Raw genomic sequence first — 22,093 nt, 5'->3', positions numbered from 1 at the left:
TTAACTGTACTCGAGACGCCCTGAAACACCCATGAAATCCTCAATATTTCCCAAGAACACCCCTGCGATTCCCTGGAACGTCTCTGAAACCCCTTGAAGATTCCAGGAACGATCCTGACACTCTCTGAAATGCCTGGAACGCCCCTGAAATCGCATTACTTTCTTAAAACCCCCACCCCCCAGAAATTGCATGAACACCCATGAAACACCCAAAAGCCCCGTTGGCTTCACCTCGAATGCCCCTGGAATTCCACTGAAATCTGCTAGAAAACCTTTTAAACATTCCTGCCTGCATGATTGGAATTGAAAACAAATCTGGCTAACAGTTTATGTTATGCCAGTTATAGTAGCGACATGAAAAGTCAAAGTTCAACAAAATTGGTGCTCCAGATTTCTTCTCCGGAATGAAGCACTTATAAACGGTTTCTTTTTTTTTATTATTATCTGTATTAACGAGATTTTTAGCCCTTGGCTAGTTCATTTCGGGACCCACGCTTTACTTCCCTTCCGAAGGAAGAACTCACATTTTGCGAGTTTGTCGGGAGTGGGATTCGATCCCAGGTCCTCAGCGTGATAGTCAAGTGTTCTAACCATCACACCAGGTCCGCTCCGCTTTGCACAAGTTTACAAAATAAAACGAAAGTCGTGAACTTCTGTCAACGACCAAAATTTTTGAAGTACAATTTAGTGCTGATTTCGAAACCGACCTTCAAAAAATTTAAAGTAGAAAAGTTTTAGAGGTTTAGCTCAATATCGAGTTTTGCAGCTTTTCAAAATATGTAATTTACTAAAATTCAAATATATTATGTTTTGTTCAACCAATTTTAAATCTTTTTTCCATAAATAAAAAGCTGAATACAATACCATTCGATCATCTGAATACAGGTTTTGCGTCAGATTGATGAAATTCAAGAAATTGGCGAGTTTTAGGGACAATCATCTTAAATTTTAGCAAAATTCCCAAATATTTTTGAAGAAATGTATTTTTTTCAATAAGAAAAAAACAACGTAAAATTCTTTCTCGACGTTTATTTGACATATCATATGTAGGCGAATTACAGTAAAAATTTCACTCAGGGCATGGTTCTACACCAAAAATGATCATCAGCTTACCGAGTTCAAAAATGCTGTAAACTAGTGTTATATTAGTAATTTGTATCAGTGGTACAGTGTGGTTCAGACAGTAACTCATGTGATGTAAATGTGACATAACAAATTATTTCCCTCTTTCATACTTCTTTACAAATGAAACAAATGAACAAATGAAATCAAACAATATCTTCAAACCATAAAATCCAGAGAGCCGAAGTTCCCAGTTTCACGCATCATAGTGCCGCAAATAAGAATTCAACACAGACAGACACCCGCCATCAATTCAAACCAATCAAATTCAATTGGCAAAGATAAGTAAGCTGGAAGCGGCTGTATAGTAGGTTGGGACCTGGGACGGGACCCGTCAGGTGCTAGTGCAAATACGAAACCATTTGCCTGTCAAAAAAGACCACTTCTGATTGGTTGATTTGACAAAAGCAGCGTTGCGCCGCGTTACGTTCGTTTACAAGAGGGCACTCTGTTGTTGAGTTAGCCGTGTTGCTAGTAGTCACGGGTTTTTTAAACCTCGTATGATTGATAATTAATAACTAACAACATTAATCGTTTTTCTCACTTTCTGTGCTGTTTTTATCCGAAACTGTACATGGTGAAATGAAGTGCAAAACGATACATTATGGGCGTAGTGATGTGTATCATTCTGGGCTTCATTTTTACTAATTTTCGAAGAATCCGAAGGTTTGCCGGCAAGGGATGGAAGTCTGTGTATGAGATCCAAACGAGGAAGATCAGAATGTTTTCAAACTCATTCTTTGAAGTAGAATGCTAAATAAAACTAGTCAACAAGTTTTGATGATTTGCATATGAAAAGTGTTGGCAACACTAGAGCAACCCCCGTATGAACAGTAGCAAAAAGAATAAGAGGGCTTGTACCAATGAGCTGTCACGTCCCGTCCCAGGTTGGGACATATGCTCCGACCGCCCGTCAATGAATATAAGGAGTAAACGATATTGTGTGTCGACAAGTTAACTTTTTTATCGGGATGGATCAAAGGGGTGCGACGATACAGTTACCGTATGCGTGATAATGTTTGCACCATCGTACAAATAAAGTACCCATATCACCTGTACACACAATGTCTTGGTTTTTATTGCATGCACGTAAGCTCTAACTCATATCACAGTAGGTTGCGGGTAAAAAAAATCCGATTTCTTAAGTTTAAAATTTGCACCATGAAGGGGTAGCAGCGGTAGTCGGGACTTGTCCACGCGCAAATGTTAAAAAATACATTTCAGGAGTGTTCAGGAGAACCGTAAAACAGTCTTAGACCGAAAAAAAGCAAGAGCAACTATTCCCGAAGGTGTCCACTGGTCGTCCAAGGTTAACATGGATTAAGAAAGCTATCGCTGCCACCAAAAATAAGATTTGGGTAAATTATATGCGCTCAATGAGAAAAATGGCAAAGAAACGCGAAATCAGCGACTTAACAGCATGGCATATCGAAAAGGAAAATTACGGTGGCCTTTATGATCCTTCGACCATAGAAAAAAAACTTACATTATTACCAATGGCATCCAGGAGCTACGAGTAGCGCCATATAAGAAAGTCTTGAATTTGACCGAACGCAACCTCCGTTTTTTTCGATTTCCAGTACCAAATTCCAGAATCAATAGTTATTTTAACTTTTGTTTGTGTGTCAATGTCTACACTATTTGGCAATGTCAAAATAAAAAAATAAATTCAAAAATTGTTAATCTTGACTTTGACACTACCACGGATACTTTTCGACATTTGCGCGTGGACAAATCACGAGCTAGGTTGCCACTTAGTCATTATGCAAGTGTTAAACTAAGAAAATCAACACTTTTTATTCACAGCCTACTATGATATGAGTTATAGCTTAAATGCCTGCAAATAAAACCAATACATTGTCTTCACAAGTAAAACTGGAATTTTATTTAACGATGGTGCAAACATTATCACGCATACGGTAGATGCCCTAATGCCGTCATCGTCCGCTTAACCGTATTGTATTCTGCAAATTTTTAGTTTTTCACCAAGTTTTGATCGTTTTTAGCGCACTATTTTTGAAAAAAATATTTTACCTATATCAAACCCGATGTAGGGAGTACGAAGCCCGACGTGGATCGTCATTTTGAGCAAAAATTTGTTTTCAATGTATTGATTAGTTCCTTCCAAAAATCTTATTGTGTGAAGAATTAGCCTAAGTTAAAATTCACTTGTTTTCGATTAAGATGAATTTAGGAGCGTGAGACTACTTATGGCACTCAGACCACAGAGAACAGACGTCTATCTTCACTTTCTGGCTTGTGTAAAACTTTGTAACGGTCATTTCAAAGTATGTGGTTATGCTCCCGTTGCGCGGCGCTAGCGTCCCATCGCTTGCATTGTTGTGTTGTCATATTTGTTTCCAGTGCTCGCCGTTTTTGGCTGTTTGGCGCTCGTGTCGCTTTGTGGGCTAGTGTATTTTAAAGATGAACACTGCCATCGTGGGGTCAAATCGACTTTATATGTGGGGCAGTCTCCGTTGGTGGCGTTGCGGTACACTTAAATCCTTTACACACGATTTCGGCGTATTTTTGTTCGAGCTTAAACGTCTGTTCTCTGTGCTCAGACCCTATATGAATCCTAACGTATACAATTCAAACTGTTGCCAAATCGGTTTGGAAATGACAACATACGTTTCCGTTGAACAGTGAATTCAGTTATTTGGAAACCTAACCCAACTGTTGCTATACCATTTTTGTTGTGTATCTGGATACTAAAACAAAAACTAGACGAAATTAAGAATTTCGTTTATTTGTAGTACATAGTTCAAATGTTTTACTGTACCGTTTTAAAGAGTCGTTAAACGAATTTGCCTGAAAATATATCATGATGGTTGTTCAGTCATTGTCAGCATCGGGGTGCATTTTCAGCCAAATACGTATAACGGTTCTTTAAAACGGTGCTGTAGAAAATTTTAGTTATGTACTCCAAATACCTTGCCCTTCCTCGTAAACATCTTCAGGGATTCTACCAGATGTTTCTTTGGAGATTTCTCATAGAGTTACTGCAGAGGTCCTCCAGGACTATCAGGGATTCATCAACGAATTCCTTCTAGGATTTGACCAGAAGTTCCTTCAAAAATTTCTTCAGGAGTATCACCAGTAATTCCTCCAGAAGTTCTTTCAGGGAATTCTCCTGGAGTTGTTTCAGAAATTCTTCTAGCAGTTTCATTAGGAATTCATCCAGGAATTTATTCAGGGCCTTCTAAACAATTTTTTCAGCGATACGCTCAGAAGTTCTTTCAGGGATTCCTACATACGTTTCTTCATAGATTCCATTTGGAGGTTCGTCAGAGGATCCTCCTTAAGTTTATTTTGGAATTCCTGTAGGAGTACTTTCAGCGATTCCTCCAAAAAATCCTTCAGAGATTTCTCAAGGCATTCCTCATGAAATTTCTTCAGGAGTTAGTTCAGAGGTTCCTCTTGAAATTTATTCAATGATTCCTTCAGGAGTCATATCGGGGATTTTTACACGATGATAATCTGAATTTATTCAAAGGCTCATGAAAAAATTTGTTCAGAGCTTTCTCCATCAATTTCGTCGATGATTTTTTTTTCATCAAGGATTCCTTCTGGAGTTCATTTTGGGATTCCTCTAGGAGTTCCTTCAATGATTCCTCCAGCAATTCCTTCAGGGATGTCATCTGGAATTGCTTCAGCGCTTCCTCCAAGAGTTCCTTCAGAGATTTCTCAAGGTATTTCTCAAGAAATTTAGAGTTACTTTAGGAGCTTCTGCTGAAATTTATTTGAGGATTTCTTCAGAAGTCTTATCGGGAATTGACTCCAGAAGATAATATGCCAGTCCTCCAGGAATTCCTTCAGAAATTCCTAGAGCGACTCATCCAGATGTTCAGTTAGAGACAGTTCCGTCAGGGGTTCCTCCTGGAGTTCATTCAGGGGTTCTCTCAGAGATCGTTCTAGTAAATTATTCAGAGACTTGAGAAGGAATTTCTTCCAAGATTTCTCCGGATATTTTTTCAATGGAGTTCTTTCAGGGATTCCAACAAAAGTTTCTTCATAGTTTCCTTAAGATGTTTATTTTGGAATTCCTCTTGTAGTTCTTGCAGTGATTCCTCCAGCAATTCCTTCAGGAATGTCACCTGAAGTTCCTTCAGCGATTCCTCCAAAAAATCCTTCAGAGATTGCTCAAGGTACTCACGAGAACATTCTTCAAGAGTTGTTCAGGGGTTCCTCCCGAAATTTATTCAGAGATTTCATTTGAAATCTTGTCGGGGATTATTCCACGAGTTTCTGTAGAAGACAATCTGCTAGTATTAAAGAAATTCCTTCAGGGATGTCTAGACGAATATCTCCAGAAGTTCCGTCAGAGGTGACTCCAAGAGTTCATTCAGGGATTCTTCTAGGAATTTATTCAAAGGCTCATGAAGAATTTTTTTTTCAGAGCTTCCTCCGGAGATTTCCTAAAACATTCTTTCAGAAGATTCTGCAGGGATTCCTACAGAAGTTTCTTCACAGATTCCTTCGGTAATTTCGTCATGGATACCTCCTGAGGTTCATTTTGGGATTCCTCTAGGACTTCCTTCAGGGATGTCGTCTGGAACTACTTCAGCGCTTCGTCCAAAAATTCCTTCAAAGATTTCCCAAAAAGTTGCCTAAGAAATTTCTTCAGAAATCATTTTTAGGATTCTTCCTGAAATTTATCTGAGGGTTCTTTCAGAAGTCTTATCGGGGATTCTTCCACGAATGTTTCCAAAAGGCAATATGCCAGTGCTCCAGGAATTCCTTCGGGGATTTTTTGAGAGATTCCTATAAAGGTTCCGTCTGGAGTTCATTTTGGGGGTTCTTTCAGAAATTTCTCCAAGAATTTATTCAGCAGTTCTTGAAGAAATGTATTCAGAGATTCCTCCGGAACTTCCTCCAATAATTCATTCTGGAGTTTTTTCAGGAATCTTTACAGAAGTTACTTCACAGATTCATTTACATGCTCCGCTTAGAGACCCCCCTGGAGTTTACTTTGAAATTAATGTAGGAGTTGCTTCAGTGATTTCTCGCTTATGGGATGTCGTCTGTAATTCCTTTAGCAATTTCACCAAGAATTCCTTCAGAGATTTCTCAATGTATTGCTCAAGAACATTCTTCAGGAGTTACAGGGGTTCCTTTTGAAATTTATCCAGGCATTCTTTCAGGAGTCATACCAGGGATTCTTCCACGAGTTTCTCCAGAAGACAATCTGCTTGTCCCCCAGAAATTTCTTCAGGGATTTCTCCATAGTTTTCTTGAGGGGTTCATATAAAAGGGTAATAATACATGTAATAGGTATAGGGAAATAGTGTTACACAGGGGTAGAGAAATCTTTAAAAAATGATGGACGTAATCAATGATTCTTCCCTAAGAAAATAGTATGAAATAGGCAATAGTAATTTGTTCTTTATAAGGGAACGTCCATAAATTACGTCACTCTTTTGGGGGGGGGGAGGGGGGGGGGTTCATCAAAGTGTGACGACCCATACAAAAATTTCAGAGGTCTCATACAAAAAATGTGACATAGGGGGGAGGGGGGATTCAAAATGGACAATTTTTGCGTGACATAATTTATGGATGTTCCCATAAAAATGAAAGTGCATCTGTAGTCACAATTTGGGGACCACCACTGAAATCCACATCACTACTACGCCACTGTACCCGTCATCACTACCATCATCGGTCATCATCAGCGGGGGATCAACATGTAGTAAAAGAACAAAAACAAACCGCGGAATCGCACAAACACCAGCAAACAACCGACCGAAGCAACCCGTTCCGTTTGTTGGGTTTGTTGCCGTTCCCACGGTTGCGTGTTTCGCATCATGTCCGCATGTAAACATAATGCAATGCAAGCAAAGCCTACTACTACACTATCATCGTATAGCACAATACAATGCCGTCAAATAGTCGATTTATAACGATTGGACTGTACTTTCCATGCATACACTGAAAAACAAGAAAACTCAAATTTGAGTATTTTTAAACTCACTTTTGAGTTCTTTTTTGCATCCCATTTCATTCGCTCTCTTTGATGTTGTCAAAGAGTGAATAGCAAAACAACCCAACTTTGAGAGTTCGATGCGGGAAGCCAAAATTGAGTAAGTGACATAGAACCAAAAGTTGAGTGATTTTAACTGATGGTTGAGTAAAAAGAACTTTGACTTTAGGTACTTTGACCGAATACGCCTAAATGCAAACTACCTACCTCAACATCGACTTCATCAACTCAAAATTGGCTTCCCGCACGCAACCTCGAAGTTGGGTGGATTGAACTCACTTTTGGGTACTTTCGTTTCTCCGTGTACTGAAACTGAGCAATGACAGTTCAGGACTTTCATTTACTTTGAGACTAAATGAAACCTAACATTACGAAGCTTAATTCAGATAACAAACAATTTTAATACAACTAAAATAATTCTAACTTACCTTGACGAATATGGAAGGCCTGAGGGTATCTTTACCCTAAAAGGTAGCGGTGTTCAAAATAATCCACAAAAATCACCGTTCCACTTCCTAGGCAAATCAAATTAAACTTTGCCAGTGCCTACTTCGGTGCGGCTTGACCGAGAAATTCGCAAATCAACCTCCGGTCAATTACCTTTTTTAATTATTGAGCGCTTGCTTTGATTCACTTCACCTTCGTAGCATCAAATTCGGGTGATTCTCATACGGCACAGGCAGCGAACCTCGACTTTGTTGTCGGAGGAATGTAAACCAAAATAGGATAAAAATTTCGCGATTTTTTCTGCGCTTCGAACACTAGATTCAATCTATCCGGTAAAATCGAATTCAACGCACTTTTGGAACACTATTTTCCTTGAGCACAACAGCAGTGCCTACTAGAGAGGTAAGGCACGAAATTTTCCTCAATCTTTCGTTTGATGGTTCTTCTTCGCCACCTTCATTGCCCCGCAGAAACAAACACACCAAAACCACTGGTCCGAAACGAACAACACTCGCTCGGGCTCGGACTAGGATCTTTTTATTTTCTTTTTCGTCTTCTCACTGACCACCACACGCAAAAACGGCTACGCTCAAAAATGTGTTTGATCTGCACATTTTTAGTAAACATCCATGCCGCACATGACTGTGTTGGAAACACACATTTTTTTTAAAATTGCTCGTACGCTCACATGAGCATGTATTTTGCAATAATTTCGACATGGCAGCTCACTGGGTTTATAAACCACCTTCAAATACCGAAAAATATTGATATTTTGCAAAAATGTGAGCGTACGAGTAATTTAAAAAAATGTGTGTTTCCAACACAGTCCCTGTGCGGCATGGGCGCTACTCAAAAATGAGCGTTTTTATTTTAGAGAGCATCAACTTGTAAAACGGCAAAATTTTGCTTTGTTTTCGGTAATCTTCAGTTTCCACGCGGGAAAATTCAACAACTGAATTCAAAATTACGAAAATATTTCGAAAATTTACGAAAAACTCCAAATCTAAAAAGGCACCGCCGCGAACAAAGTTGGCCTAGAAGAGATGTTTGCCAAACCGTGGTGTGCTGTTGCTTGCGACTCGCGAGGAAAACTGGAATCTCTTGCTCGTCTCTCTGTGTGTTGATGGCTGCTTCTGTTGCTGATGATGATGATTGATGATGAGAATCAGCATCTTTCGCGACGCATAGTGGGTCACCTGACAAGAAAAAGTTGGCAATTGGGTTGGTCAATGAACAAAATATTGCTATTTTCTATATCCTAATAGAAAGAGCTCATTTTTCTGAGTATAATGTGATTTTATTGTGTTCCAATACCTTTGTTTCGATGGTTAAATAAACAAAACAGTTTTCATTTTTGTGGATAGAATGACAGTTCAAGCGATAAAATGACAGTTCATCCCGAACAAAAAAAGTTTCCCATACAAACTGTAAAAGCATTTTAAAAATAGTTCCCGGGCACCAAAAATGATGAAATTTTAGATTCCGACTAATTTTTGGACGGAGATTACGATTATGGAATAATCTGGATACCCCTAAAGAACCCAATGAGCCATTTTACGAGACGTTGGGTTCATTCACAAATTTCATAACGCCAAAATTGGCCTTTCCTGACACCCACCCACCCTTTCGTAACATTATTTATATGGGGAAAAAAATTATTTGTTCGGGCTGTAACACCATGAAGGACACCCACCCACCCCCTCCAGCGTTATGACATTTGTGAACAAGCCCGTTTCGGATCAGCTGATCGCTCATTTCATGAATGAAAATTTGACAGAAGGTTGCGCCCAAGCCCGTGAGTGTTAATATCAATATCAACACTGTTGTCGTTTGGTAAAATAGACTACACGCTCGCGTCAGAATACCCATTTTTTCATTGCTATCTCTGTCGCTCTTCAAGAGGCCCCATTTAAAAATACCCATTTTCAAGTTGGGCCGCCCAACTTGAAAATGGGTATTTTTAAATGCGGCCTCTTGAAGAGCGACAGAGATAGCAATGAAAAAATGGGTATTCTGACGCGAGCGTGTATAGTCTATTTTATGAGGCTAGTCAAACGACAGAACTCCGCGCTCTGATGTTTACGTTTTCAATCATCGTCTGGTTGATGATGGTTAATGACTGCGCGCAAGTCAAGCGTAGTTTTTGAAACTGGCTAAAACCATAATAAGATATTTTTATTTAATTTTTTTTCGCTAGTTAACGAGTGAATCGTGACGAAAAAAATACCTGATTAATTATTGAGATTTATATTGCTTCTACGACAGCTTTTGAACCTATTTTGGCTCAAATTTCTCATATCTCCAATTTGTTGAACAAGTACCTTTTCAAAAATTACGCGATATTCCAGCAAAACAAACGTGCGTGGAATTCTGTCAGTTGACGCCGCTGCTGCGATCAGCTGTTCTGAAACGTCTCGTAAAATGGCTTATTGGCTTCTTTAGCGTTGGTGCACTCAGCCAAATAACCTTAAGATTTCCATAAGGCTCAACTTATGAAACGGCCTTTAAATAATTTTTTGCAATTCTGCACTATAAAATTTGTTTATCACTTGCCGTTTCAGTATCACTACGGCCTACTTTTCGTTACTGAATCAAACAATTGCATTATGGTTCATAATGCAACTCATTTGGGTTGCATTATGAACCATAATGCATTTGTTTGATTGACAACCACGGTCTCCGCGGAAAGAGCTTGGAAAACTGTGACGGTTATAGCACGGCTTGCTTGATTTAAATTTCATGTCTAGCATGATGAAACACGTGGGTATTCCCTTTGAGTCACCGGGAAGTACGATGATACTAATGGTAATCGTCATATTCCAATGAATAATTTTTGTTATTGCAAAAAATGTTGTATGCAATTCGTTGCAAAACTCGATTTTTACAGCACTCGTCATAGTTATCCAACTCGGCAAGCCTCGTTGGATAAATGTACGACTCGTGCTGTAAAAATCCACATTTTGCAACTCGTTGCATAAATAACTATATAATGATTCGGATGAATTTCATAAGGTCATTCTATGACGTAAAATCGTCCCACAGCTTAGCTTTTATTCATGTTTAGCAACATAGAATTCTCAAGCGTCGGTAGCCGTGTGGATAAAACACGGGCTCGGTGATCTCGACGTTCATAGATCGAATCCAGTCTGCTTCATTTTAAGATTTTTTTGTTCTTTTCATAAGTCTATCTTATGAAATTGGTCATAGCACGCACGATCAATTTTCATAAGGTATTCTTATGCCATCCATAAGAATTAGTTATAGCAAATTTTCATAAGGTATTTCGATGAATTTCGCTAGTTTTTTTCGCTGAGTGTGAGATAATTCCATATTCTGAATCTGCATGCGAAACTGAGTCGAAATCCAAATTTTCATGAATTTTGGAGCCCGGGAACCTATTCAAAAATCAATAGTCCTGTTCAACGACGCAGGTTGAACTTGCTCGAAGTTGCTGCATCTTGCTCTTACCCATTAGTCAACAAACGGATGAGAGTAGGATACAACAACTTCGAGCAAGTTCAACCTACGTCGTTGAACAGGACTAATTTGAAGTTTGTATTGCAGCGATTTCTCGAATCACCCCTTGAACGGAGCTGTCAAACAGTTGCCCAGCTGTCAAAAGGTCATTTCAAAAAATCTCTTCAAATTTGTTTTTAGGTACCAAAATAAAGTTCTAAAAATCTGAAAAAAAAATCATAGTGGCTTAGAAAAAGGTGCTCTTTCATATAAAATCAAAAAATCAATACATTTTATTGAATTTAAAAACCCAATTTCATATTCTGAATCTGCATGCAAAACTGAGCCGAAATCCAAATTTTCATGAATTTTGGTGTTAGGAAACCTATTTAAAAATCAGTTTGAAGTTTGTATGGAAACGATTTGTCGAATCACCCCTCGTCGCATTTTGTACTGGGCGGAGCTGTCAAGCAGTTGCCCAGCTGTCAAAAGGAAATTTCGAAAAATCTCTTCGAAATTGATTTTAGGTACCAAAATAATGTACCTAAAATTTGAAAAAAATCATAGTGTTTCCGAAAAAGGTGCTCTTTCGTATAAAATCAAAAAAATCAATATATTTTTCTTAATTTAAAAACCCAATAGTTATTAAATAAGTTGCCAAAATTAATAATATAATATAAATGATATGAATAATATAATAATATGAGGGGCCCAGAATCAAAGGAGTGTAAGTGACCATTTTGTCGATTTTGAGCAGAGCATATCATAAAATTCTACAGATTCCAAGCTTTCAGGAACTTTTTTAAGATTGTTTCTACAATGATTGGAAAAATTACAATAAATCAAAGAAAATTGGGTTGATTTTGAAACTCCATACATTTTGTATGGGGAGAAAAACTGGTCAAAAACTTTAAACCTCATTTACTCTTTACTCGAAAGTGGGTTTTTGTCACTTACACCTTTTTGCTTCTAACCCCCTCAATATGAAAAGATGATGTTTCAGCATAAGTTGTTCTCTTATAAGATCTTTGGGGATTTTTCGAAACCTCGTATCCTTCCCAACTAAGCTGAATCATATGGCCAAGTTTCAGGCAATTTGGCTGAGAAAAACCCCCCCGTGACGAAGAGAACAAACCTGCCGATAATACCCATTGTCACCCTATCTAACAAGTCTTGTCGATTTGTATTAAGGCGAAACTGGAAGCATTTTCTCATTTTTTTGGTTTTTGATTTTTTATTAAATAACGAAGGGATATTTTCAAAATCGGTTTTCGTGCACATGTAGAGTATGGATCAGGGTATCTTCGGATTTTTTTACGTTGTAGAAAATGTTTTTCGTTTTTGCAGAAACCATTTTTTAGTGAAATTTTGTTCAAAAATGGTTTCTGCAAAAACGAAAAACATTTTCTCTCGCGTAAAAAAATCAGAAGATACCCTGATCCATACTCTACATGTGCACGAAAACCGATTTTGAAAATATCGCTTCGTTATTTAATAAAAAATCAAAAACCAAAAAGTGAGGAAATGGATCCAGTTTCGCCTTAATGCACTCTTCGCTGATAAAAAAAAGAGTTAAGAACGAGTTACTACCACACATAAGAACCATCCGGATGAATTTCTGAAGAACTCCTAGTGGAATATGGAGGCACCAGAAACTTTTCAGTACTTATGGGAAACTTTTGGAGGTATTCCCGAGGAATTCCTGGAAGAATTTCCGATGATCTTCTGGAGGAATTCTCAAGGAATTGCTGAAACAGTTTCCGAGGAGTTTCTGGAGGAATTCTCAAGGAACACCTGTAAGAGTTCTTGACAAACTCCTAGAGGAATTCCAGAGGAACTTCTCTAGGAATTTTTGATGAACACCTGGAGGAATTCTCGGCAAATTTCTGGGCAAGAATTACTGAGGGACTTCGGACTGGAAAAATCTCAGGTGAATTTTGGAGAAAATCATGCATTTTTGCTGGAGGACTTCTTGGTGAACTCCTGCAGATAATTTCGTGAGAATCCTGGAGGAATTGTCGCATCATTTATGTAATCATGGAGAAATTTCCAGGAAAACTCTGAAGGGATTCTACCACAAATGCTGCAGAAATTCTTAGGGAGCTTCTGAAGAAATTCCCGTGGTATTCAGGGAGCCATTTCTGAAAGAATGCTCGGGGCCTGCTGGAGATGACTCCGTGGAACTCCTAGATCAATTCCCGGGGAAATACTGGAGAAATTCCGCGGGAATTCTCGGGGGTTTTGGAAGGAATTGCCCGCAAACTTCTGAAGCAATTCCCAGGGAGCTCCTAGAGAAACACCTGAAGAGCTTCTAAGCTTATTCTAGAAGGACTTACCGGTGAAACTGCGAAAATTCCCGGAAACCTCCTGGAGGAATTTCTGTGAAAATTCTGGAGAAATTCTTATAGAGTAACTTTAAAAGTATTCCCGGGGATCTTTTGCGAATTCTTGGAGAGCTGTTGAAGAAAATCTTAGAATCAACTCTCAGATGTATTCTAGAAGGAATTCTAGGAGAACTCCAGAAGGAAACCCTGATGTAGCTCCTGGAGAAATCCCAGAAACCATTTCTGGAAGGACTCATGTATGAAAGAAACAAACTGAGAAATTCCAGAAGGTGCTGCTGGAAGACTCCCACACAAAACAGAATTCTCAGGAACGCTAATCAGGTTCGATACGGAATGTTCACCAGAATTTGTCGGATTGCCGTCAGAGTTTCTTCGAGATTACCTCCAACATTCACTTGTGTTTTGTATCTGCAATTCAGATGCAGAATATCTCCGAAATCCCTTCATAATTTCATAAGTTCTTTCCAGCTCTTAAAAATTTTATTATTTTCATAATTAGACAATTAGAAATTCATTTTCATATACAAATATGACGTGATTCAAGTGAGAATTTCAGTGAGCTTTTTATAAGGTTTCTAGTAAAAATATGCTGTAGTTTTGATTTCATTAGGAACATAATAACATAATTTATAAAATTACCATACGCATTTTGAAACTATTCTGCTGGCCGTTCAATTCATATCGTAACTAAAATTCTACAATTAGGTAGAGTTTTCAATTATTTCACTTTCATCGTCAGATGTTAAAAAACATTCGGAAATTAACCCAAAACCTTACATTAATTTGCTTAAAGAACTTTCAAAACAAATAAAGTATCTATTCGTAAGTTTTCTAAACTCTTCACCATGCCATCCTTAGATTTTGTTTCAATGCTAACTAAGGTTCTAACAGAAACTCTTCCCTACCATGACTTCTTCAGAATTTCTTATAATTATTTCAGGAGTTTCTCCTAGAATTTTTCGTAGATTCGTCCGATGTTTTGCCCAAAACGAAAAAGATTGCTCTTGGAATTCGTACGAGGTTTTCCCATGAATTTCTAAAATGTTCAGGATGCTCTCATGAAGTTATCAATTATTTATGCAAAAAAAAAAAAAAATTCAGAAAGAGCAAAATAGCTTCCAAGGAATCTTTAAAGATTTCTCTAGAAAACCCTCCGAAACCCCTTTCAAATAATCCTGAATATTTATTCAAGGTTTCCTTAAACGAGATTTTTTTTTCCGAGTATTCCTCCAAAAATACCTTCGAAAAATCCTATAGAATTTCTTCCAAGACATTGCTCTATAACTAATTGCGAAGAATCTTCCAAAATTTCTACCGAGAAATTGGTCCTTTAGGATTCCTCTACAAATGTCTCTTTCAGAAGTTTATCTGAGGATTCCCCCAGATATTCCTCCGGGAATTCATCTAAAAAATCCTGCGAAGAGTCTTCAAAGACTCCTCCAGGAATTACCCCCAAAGATTGTTCTACGGATCCCTTCTGAAATTCCTTCAATTTCAACAATATCTGCATGAATTATTTGAAGGATTTTTTTTTTTCAAATGTCCCTCTAAGTACTTCTTTTGAAAGACATAGGCACGGATGCTTCCAGTGAGCTTTTCATTCCGAAGAATTCCAAGAATTTCTTCAGAAATGCTTCCGTTTCTTTCTCCATAAACTTTTCAGAAAATTCTTGCAAGGGTTCCTTTGGACACTCTTCAGATGTTTACAAGATGATTCTGACAATTCTCACAAGGAACGCTTCATAAAATCCTTAGAGGAATCTCCAGAAGTTCTACCAAAGATTTCATCAGAAATTGTTTCCAGGGGTGCTCCCAAGGATTTAATCTGAAATTTCTCCGATTACTCTGCTAGAAATAATTTCGAGAATTTCTCCAATCATTTCTACAAGAATGTTTCTCAGGATTGTTCCAGAAGCCGTTAACGAATTCAACCAGAAAATTTTACCAAAGGATTCATACAATTCCGTCTTCAAGAATTTATCTGGAAATTCTTCGGATGATTTCTATAGCGATTCCTCAAAAAATCGTGCAATAAACTTCTGAAACTCTTCCGACTCTTTTTCATTCAGGCACTTTTTTAGAAATCCGACCGAGGTTTCATTTAGGGATTTTTCAAGAATTACTCTGAAGATATTTTCAGCACGTTGTTACAGGTATAAATATTTGTTACATTAATAAGACAGAATGATAGTTTAGTGTGTTCCAAATGTAACACTCGTGAGTTATTTGTGTTATATGTTTCAATTTGTAAATATTCGCCTAATTTTAATGTACATTTATAGGGTTCTGGCAGAATAGTGGCCCATGAAGTTCAATCCTACTTTGATTGGCAACTATCAGCCCATTGCGTTCAGCGGATAAATACTAGAGATACAAACCTTTCGTTGACACGGACTTCAAGTTATAGAGCTCTAGTAATAGAACCCGAGACGGGATGCTCGATTAGGATTAGTTTACCTATACAAAACCAAGCTATGAACACAGCAACAAATGCTGTGAACTAAAAGGCAAACTGCCAACTAAAATACAATTCTAGGATGACTGATGGACCCAAACCAATAAATGAAACCTCGTTATCCTGTGATCGGAAGTTGTTATCTATCTAGATAACAGGGCACATTTATGTTTTGTGTTGCCCTGTCTCTAATTTGTATTGTCTCTTGTTTGTGCATCTGTAAGGTTCTGTGTGTATCGTGATGTGATGATTCTTTATAATAATTGATTTTCTTTTATTTTTGTAACAAAGTCCTTTGTGGGTTTTTCCAAAAGGTTACTAGGTTGTGGAGCGTACGATCACTCTATAATACTACACACGGGTCATTCTTCGATTGTTTGAACATCTTTTTCTTCGGGACTTGATCGAGTTCTTATTCCAGACATATCCAGCTTGTTTCAGTCCGTACCTACAACAACTTACGTAATGAGCATACGGCGTTCCGATCACCATTTTCATATCCAGGGTTTTGGCGCATGAAGGTCCCCTCCTTGGCAACTGTTGGCAGCACTCGAAACGTTACTTGACGGACCACTGGTGCAAAAACTTCTTCGACAAGACGGGTTTTATACATTGATACGTTGCTCTCTTCTTCCAATTTTCGCACACAAAGATCAACTTGCAGCCAATCGCTTTCCGATCTGAATCTATATCCACCAAATGTCACGTATCATTCTCACGCAAGGGCTTCATCTCATCGTCCATAGCTGCCTTCCGTAGTTCAGATCTTGATGTTTCCGGAACTCAGGAGCAGACGCCGGCCATTGGTTGATGGGTTGATTGTTGGATGCTGCGACGCCTGCAGCTGTGATGGAGGAGAAGAACGCAGCCCAGGGTAGCACAGGCATGGAATCCAGCAGAACGTTACAAGTGAAAGCGAAAGCAGTAGTCCTACTACTTCAAGGAGCAAAAATAGCCGCCTGAAAGAAGCGAAGTGTGCGGAAACTGCTGTGCCGGCTGTGCCGTTCTCCAGAAACACGGAACCAGGAGTTCAACGCATCCCGTAACGACTGTGTGCAAAGTCAGCAGTGATTAGGACAGGACGTGAGGTGATTGAAGGGTCGAAGCAATACTTCGATGAACACCTAAACGAGGCGGAGAACGTGGGTATGGAAGACCAAGGCAACGGAGGAAACGACAACGTCAGCGTAGTAGGGGACGCAAGTGAGCTAACTACCACACTGAGGGATATTAAAGACGCCATCCACCAGCTTGAATACGACAAAGCAGATCAAGATGAGTTCAGAAAAGATTGGCCACCTGTCTGCACAGGTTAGCAAGGATCTGGGAAACTGAACAGCTATTGGAAGAGTGGAAGGCAGAGATAACAATCCAGAAAGGCGATTATTTGGAACTTCCGAACAATCACCATTAAGAATGCCACCTATAAAGTGATATCCTAGTTAATCATCCATCATCGGTCACCTGTGGCGAACGAGTTCACGAAAAGTTATCAAGCCAACTTTGTCGACGGCTGGCCGACAATGTGCGCCTTACTGAAAATCCTCGTGAAATCCCATGTATACCAGGCCCTCAACACATCATCTGTTCATCGACTTCAAGGCGGCATTCGACAGTATCGACCGCTCAGAGCTAGGAAACATCATACACGAGAACGGATTCGCTGGGAAGCTGACCACACTGGATCGAAGCAACGATGGACGGTGTACAAAGCTCCATAAGAGATCCGGGTGAACCATCCACTTAATTCTAATCTCGCGACAATATGACAAACTGTCCTACGGAAAATGAAGGCTACAAACGTTTGGGTTCAACATACCCAAAAGTCCCGTTCCTGCAAGGACATTTCGGACAAAAATAACGGCTACCACAGTCATAGATGTTCCTTTCTCGCTTTTGATCATGCTCTTGCCAGTGTCGGCTTTATTGTTCATCCTGGGCACGCTATCATTTTAGCACAGTGTTTGTTTTCTTGTTATTCTTTTCTTATCTGTACTCACTGTTTTTGTTCTATTACCCTTTCATCTATTGTGATGGAGTTTGTTTTTTTTTTGTTTTGCTTCAATACAATATTTTTTTCAATTTTGTTGCTGTGTATGGTGTCTCACTATTTATGTTTGCTAATGTTCGTTTTTAGTTTCTTGTAATGCAATGTAGTTGTGAGTTTGTTGTTTGTTTGTTTTTTTTTTCTATATTTAGATACAATGAGTGGAATAAAATGATTGCGTTCAGCTATTATAGGTTATGTTTGTTTCATTTCATCATTTTTCATTTATTCAGATGAATATTGCCGGGTTGCCTACCGACCCCTAACATAACCAAACAATTCAACATTTATTTTTTGTTGTTTCAAAGATGTATTGCAGTTATTATAATCAACAATTAATCGGTTTGTGTAATGTTTTTTTAGATTTGTACCTTGAAACAAAGATTCGTTCAGCTCTCGCTCTCTTTCTTTGCACATCGCCTCTAATGCGGCACAACATATTATGTCAACATCAATTTTCAACTATAGAGATATTGTTTTCGTCTACTACTTACTGTTCAATCAATGTGTTGTAACTCAGCTTCTGGGAACTCATCGATTGCATACTGAAACAGATTTGCAATACGTCTAATACATGTTTGTTTTTATTGTTTTCTGATACCTTTTACATTGTGTGAGAGTGGCATCCAAAATGGCGACTGTTTCTCATGTGATCAAGACAGTTATTTTCCATGAGTAACAGTCTTGCACACTCAGGAAAAAAAACCACTCGCTATTTTAACAAACTTCCTCGGAAAGATCGTTTTCATCAGTTTCCCGTACCACACACTACACGCGTTCTCATTTTTCTCTCTCTCTATATATATAAATATATGAATAGTATCTCAAAAATATATAGAATTTCATATTGTGTATGCTTACAAATTTCCCCCAAGTGTTTGTTTGTGTATGTGTGTGTTGTCAAATGTGATTATAATTACAGAGCTCACTAGAGTGTGTTACGTGAGTGTGTTGAATTTTTGCATGCATCTTGTTAAGATTTTTTACTTTTTTATTCACTGTGTGTGTGCTATTCTTCGGAAAATTTGTCCTTAAGCCTAGGGTTCTATTTTGTAATGTTCTTCATTTTTTTCCTTTATTGTATTTTTTTTACTATTTTTAATTTTTCAGATACATTTTTATATACTGATCACAGTTAACTATAAGAAGATATATAATAGGTAGGTATAGTAAATTACCAATAACTTAGTGGAAATCGAGACCAGCAGAAAGATGCATAAACTCTATGATATTATTTCTACAAATCTACTGATTTACTGCGTCTATTTGTATGAGTGTATGTTTTGATTCTGTACTGTTCAGCTCAAAATGTGACAAAAATATCAAAATTAAAACTTAAACTTCGATAAATAGAATAGTACTTATGGATGTGCCTCCATTTATTGTGCCACAAGGCACCTCTAACCAGCCACAAACGTAACAGCTTATCTTCTTTCTTATCCAAGAACATTGAAGCGTATTTGAGTGTACGGTCAGTTTCTTTTCATAAAAGAACAAACCTTCACTTCGAGCCAATACCGTTTTAAACAATAGATCTTACACATCGAAGGAATATCCAAAGCTGGAAGCTACAAAATACTAGATAGATAGCCTCTGATAAGAGAGAGAAATATTTTGATGGCTTGTTAAAAACTGTAATAAAATGGGATTTTAAAATAAACTGGGGGATAATCATATCATCCTCTTGTACTATTGTTTTGTAATGCGCTGTGTCTCGATACAACAACGAAAAATCTCTTGGGGAATAAAATCCGTAAAGCTATTTCTCTGAATGCAGATGTGTGTGATGATAACTAAAATCAGTTCGGTGTTTGTGATGACTATAAAACTAGTACATAATTACAACTTACAACACAACTATTGCTAGTAGTTTTGATTATTGAATACTACACACCTGCCAAGGTGTGTTGTTGTGATTTTGTGCACTAAAACAATTAAAACTGTAAACAGCTATTCTAAGCGTTCTAACGCGGATGCCTTAATATTTAGACCACTGTTGAAACTATTATGTAACTCTATATATAATAATGTGATGGGTGAATGTAAAGTAGATGAACATTCTTATCATTCCATTCGGTAGATTTCCACCAGTGTATGCTTCATTTGTTCATTCATGTTCATGTTCAGTAGGATTAGAAGTACGGGTTCAAAAAAGTTTACTTTTTCGAAGAGATAAGTAGTTTCAAAAGCGATTTTCTCAAGCGGAAATAACGAAAAGTTGTAACAATTTAGGTGTAAATAGACTCGTATAAATATAGCATCATAATTGCATAGTAAAACGGTAAATAAGTTAACAGCACCGACAGATAAAAATAGGAAGATTTGAGAAAGAATAAAGTTAAGTAAAGTAGAAGGGAAGAACTATGTAAGCGCTATTTTGATGAAGAATCATTTGCCTCTGCGATACGTTGGTTTGTGCAAGTTCAGCTTTGCAAATCAAAATGGCCGCAAATCGGTACTTTGACCTTAATAGTGGCAGCGCGAAATGTTCACCAGTTCTGTGAAGATTGTGGTAGGATTTCGTAGATCTATTTATAGTTTATTTTAACATAATACGTAACCTGTTCTGACAAATCATATACTTTTTCGAGCTATAATTTTTGAAATTACGATTTTTTTTCTTTAAATTTTCAACAAAATTATAGACCACCTCCATAATAGCGCAATCAACGTATCGCAAAGCAATTCTACGCAACCCCATTAAACAATAAAACTATTTTAACGTTTAACAAACTATGTATTCTGGCCCTGTGGTTAGTTTCCATATAGCACTACCCAAAAAATGCAAAATCCTTATCATTTCAGCGCCAAATCTTCCATTCAGAACCGATTGTAAGTAATTATTTAACATTCCTCTTCCATTTTTTTCTGATTCAACGAACATCGAAAACAAAACATTTATTTTGATTATTATTCACACAAATTGGTTAGTTCTGTTCGTAGCGCACTTGCCTGTATTTCTTATTCCGATCATTTCCGTTGTCCTTGTATGTATGTATATTACTTGAATCGTCGGTTTCCCAGCATAGACCATTCTCATCAAACCTTAAGGTCCATATTTTGATTCAATTGTCTCTGTAAAACACAATTGTTGGACTATCGCCAATGCATTATCTTTTTCTATGTATTCCACTATGTCTCCAGATTTAACCGAAAATGCGTATTTGAACCACATTCCTAGAAATGAATCCTGCATCCATCTCAGAAGGAACTCTTCGAAGAATCTCGAATAGAGCTCCTGAACCAACCTCAGAAAGAATTCTGAGAGAAAATCCAGAAGAAAGTTCTGTAGGTAAACCACAAAAAAATATTAAGGAATTCCTGGAAGAAACTCTTCGAGGAATGCCAGAAAAAATCCTAGTAAAATGGCCTACGGAATGCCACTCTTCAGCAGGCGAATTCGTTGTTTATCAACGACTGAAATACACCTCCGCATCACTTCCACCAAACGCCTCATAAATCCATTGGAATTCCTCAGTCATAAATGTCTCATTAAGTATCATACGCAGAGCCGGATCTAAGGGGGTGGGGGGGGGGGGGGGGGGGGTTTGGGTGCAGGGCTCCGGGCCCCAACAGGGGACTTACAGCAGCATGGACTACAGCGAGAATTCGAAGGCATACAGAGTGACGTAGCAATCAGCCGTGACGTGATATTTCTGGATGAAGAACGAGTTGATAGAAACAAAACAGGCCCTGTGTCGGAAGAAGTATCAATCGTAATGCTTGTGAATAACGAGGTTGCAGAGAAGGGGTTCGTAGACGGCGTAGAGGACGATCGGCCGACACAAGATGAACTCAGTGAGCCAGAATTCAGGGATGCATGGCTGATAACCTGCTGCACTACCTTCACAATCAGACATCCATATCATCCTAAGCAACACACATGTTATAATATGAGAGTTACGCAGCGTTTTGGTTGTATAGAAGTTAATTTGACGTAATTCTTACTTAATGCTAGAATTACGTCAAATTAACTTCTATACAACCAAAATTTGTGGTACCGGCTCTCTTATATGACATGTTTGTTGCCTGAGATCTAGCACGGCGCAGAGTGCGGAAGCGCGCAAGTATCGAGATTTTCTTATGGGCTTCACGGTTCTACCTTGGGTTCTACCTCATAGTACTTCCCAACGTCCACAGTTATGCGATACAAGTGGTAATCCACTGCTTCCAGGAAAGGGATTACATGCGAGGACAGCGATCGTTGGAAAGCTGCAATAAGGTGGAGGAATACGGAGCGT

At 38.2% G+C, this 22,093-nt stretch overlaps 1 protein-coding gene across 1 annotated transcript in view; it reads right to left on the bottom strand.

Moving 5' to 3' along the window:
* LOC109428851 (protein Star) overlaps nucleotides 1-8,114 on the bottom strand; it is a 143,392-nt gene extending 135,278 nt beyond the window's left edge. Inside the window, exon 1 of the mRNA XM_062850587.1 lies at nucleotides 7,531-8,114. The gene's annotated coding sequence lies outside the window, so the exon portion shown is untranslated. The remainder of the gene's footprint in view (nucleotides 1-7,530) is intronic.
* Between the last annotated feature and the right edge of the window lie 13,979 nt (nucleotides 8,115-22,093).

The sequence above is a fragment of the Aedes albopictus genome, chromosome 2 (genome assembly GCF_035046485.1).
Source record: "Aedes albopictus strain Foshan chromosome 2, AalbF5, whole genome shotgun sequence".
Classification (NCBI taxonomy): Eukaryota; Metazoa; Arthropoda; class Insecta; order Diptera; family Culicidae; genus Aedes; species Aedes albopictus.
Note: the sequence above shows the minus strand (reverse complement) of the source record. Positions and strands in the feature narration are given on the sequence as shown.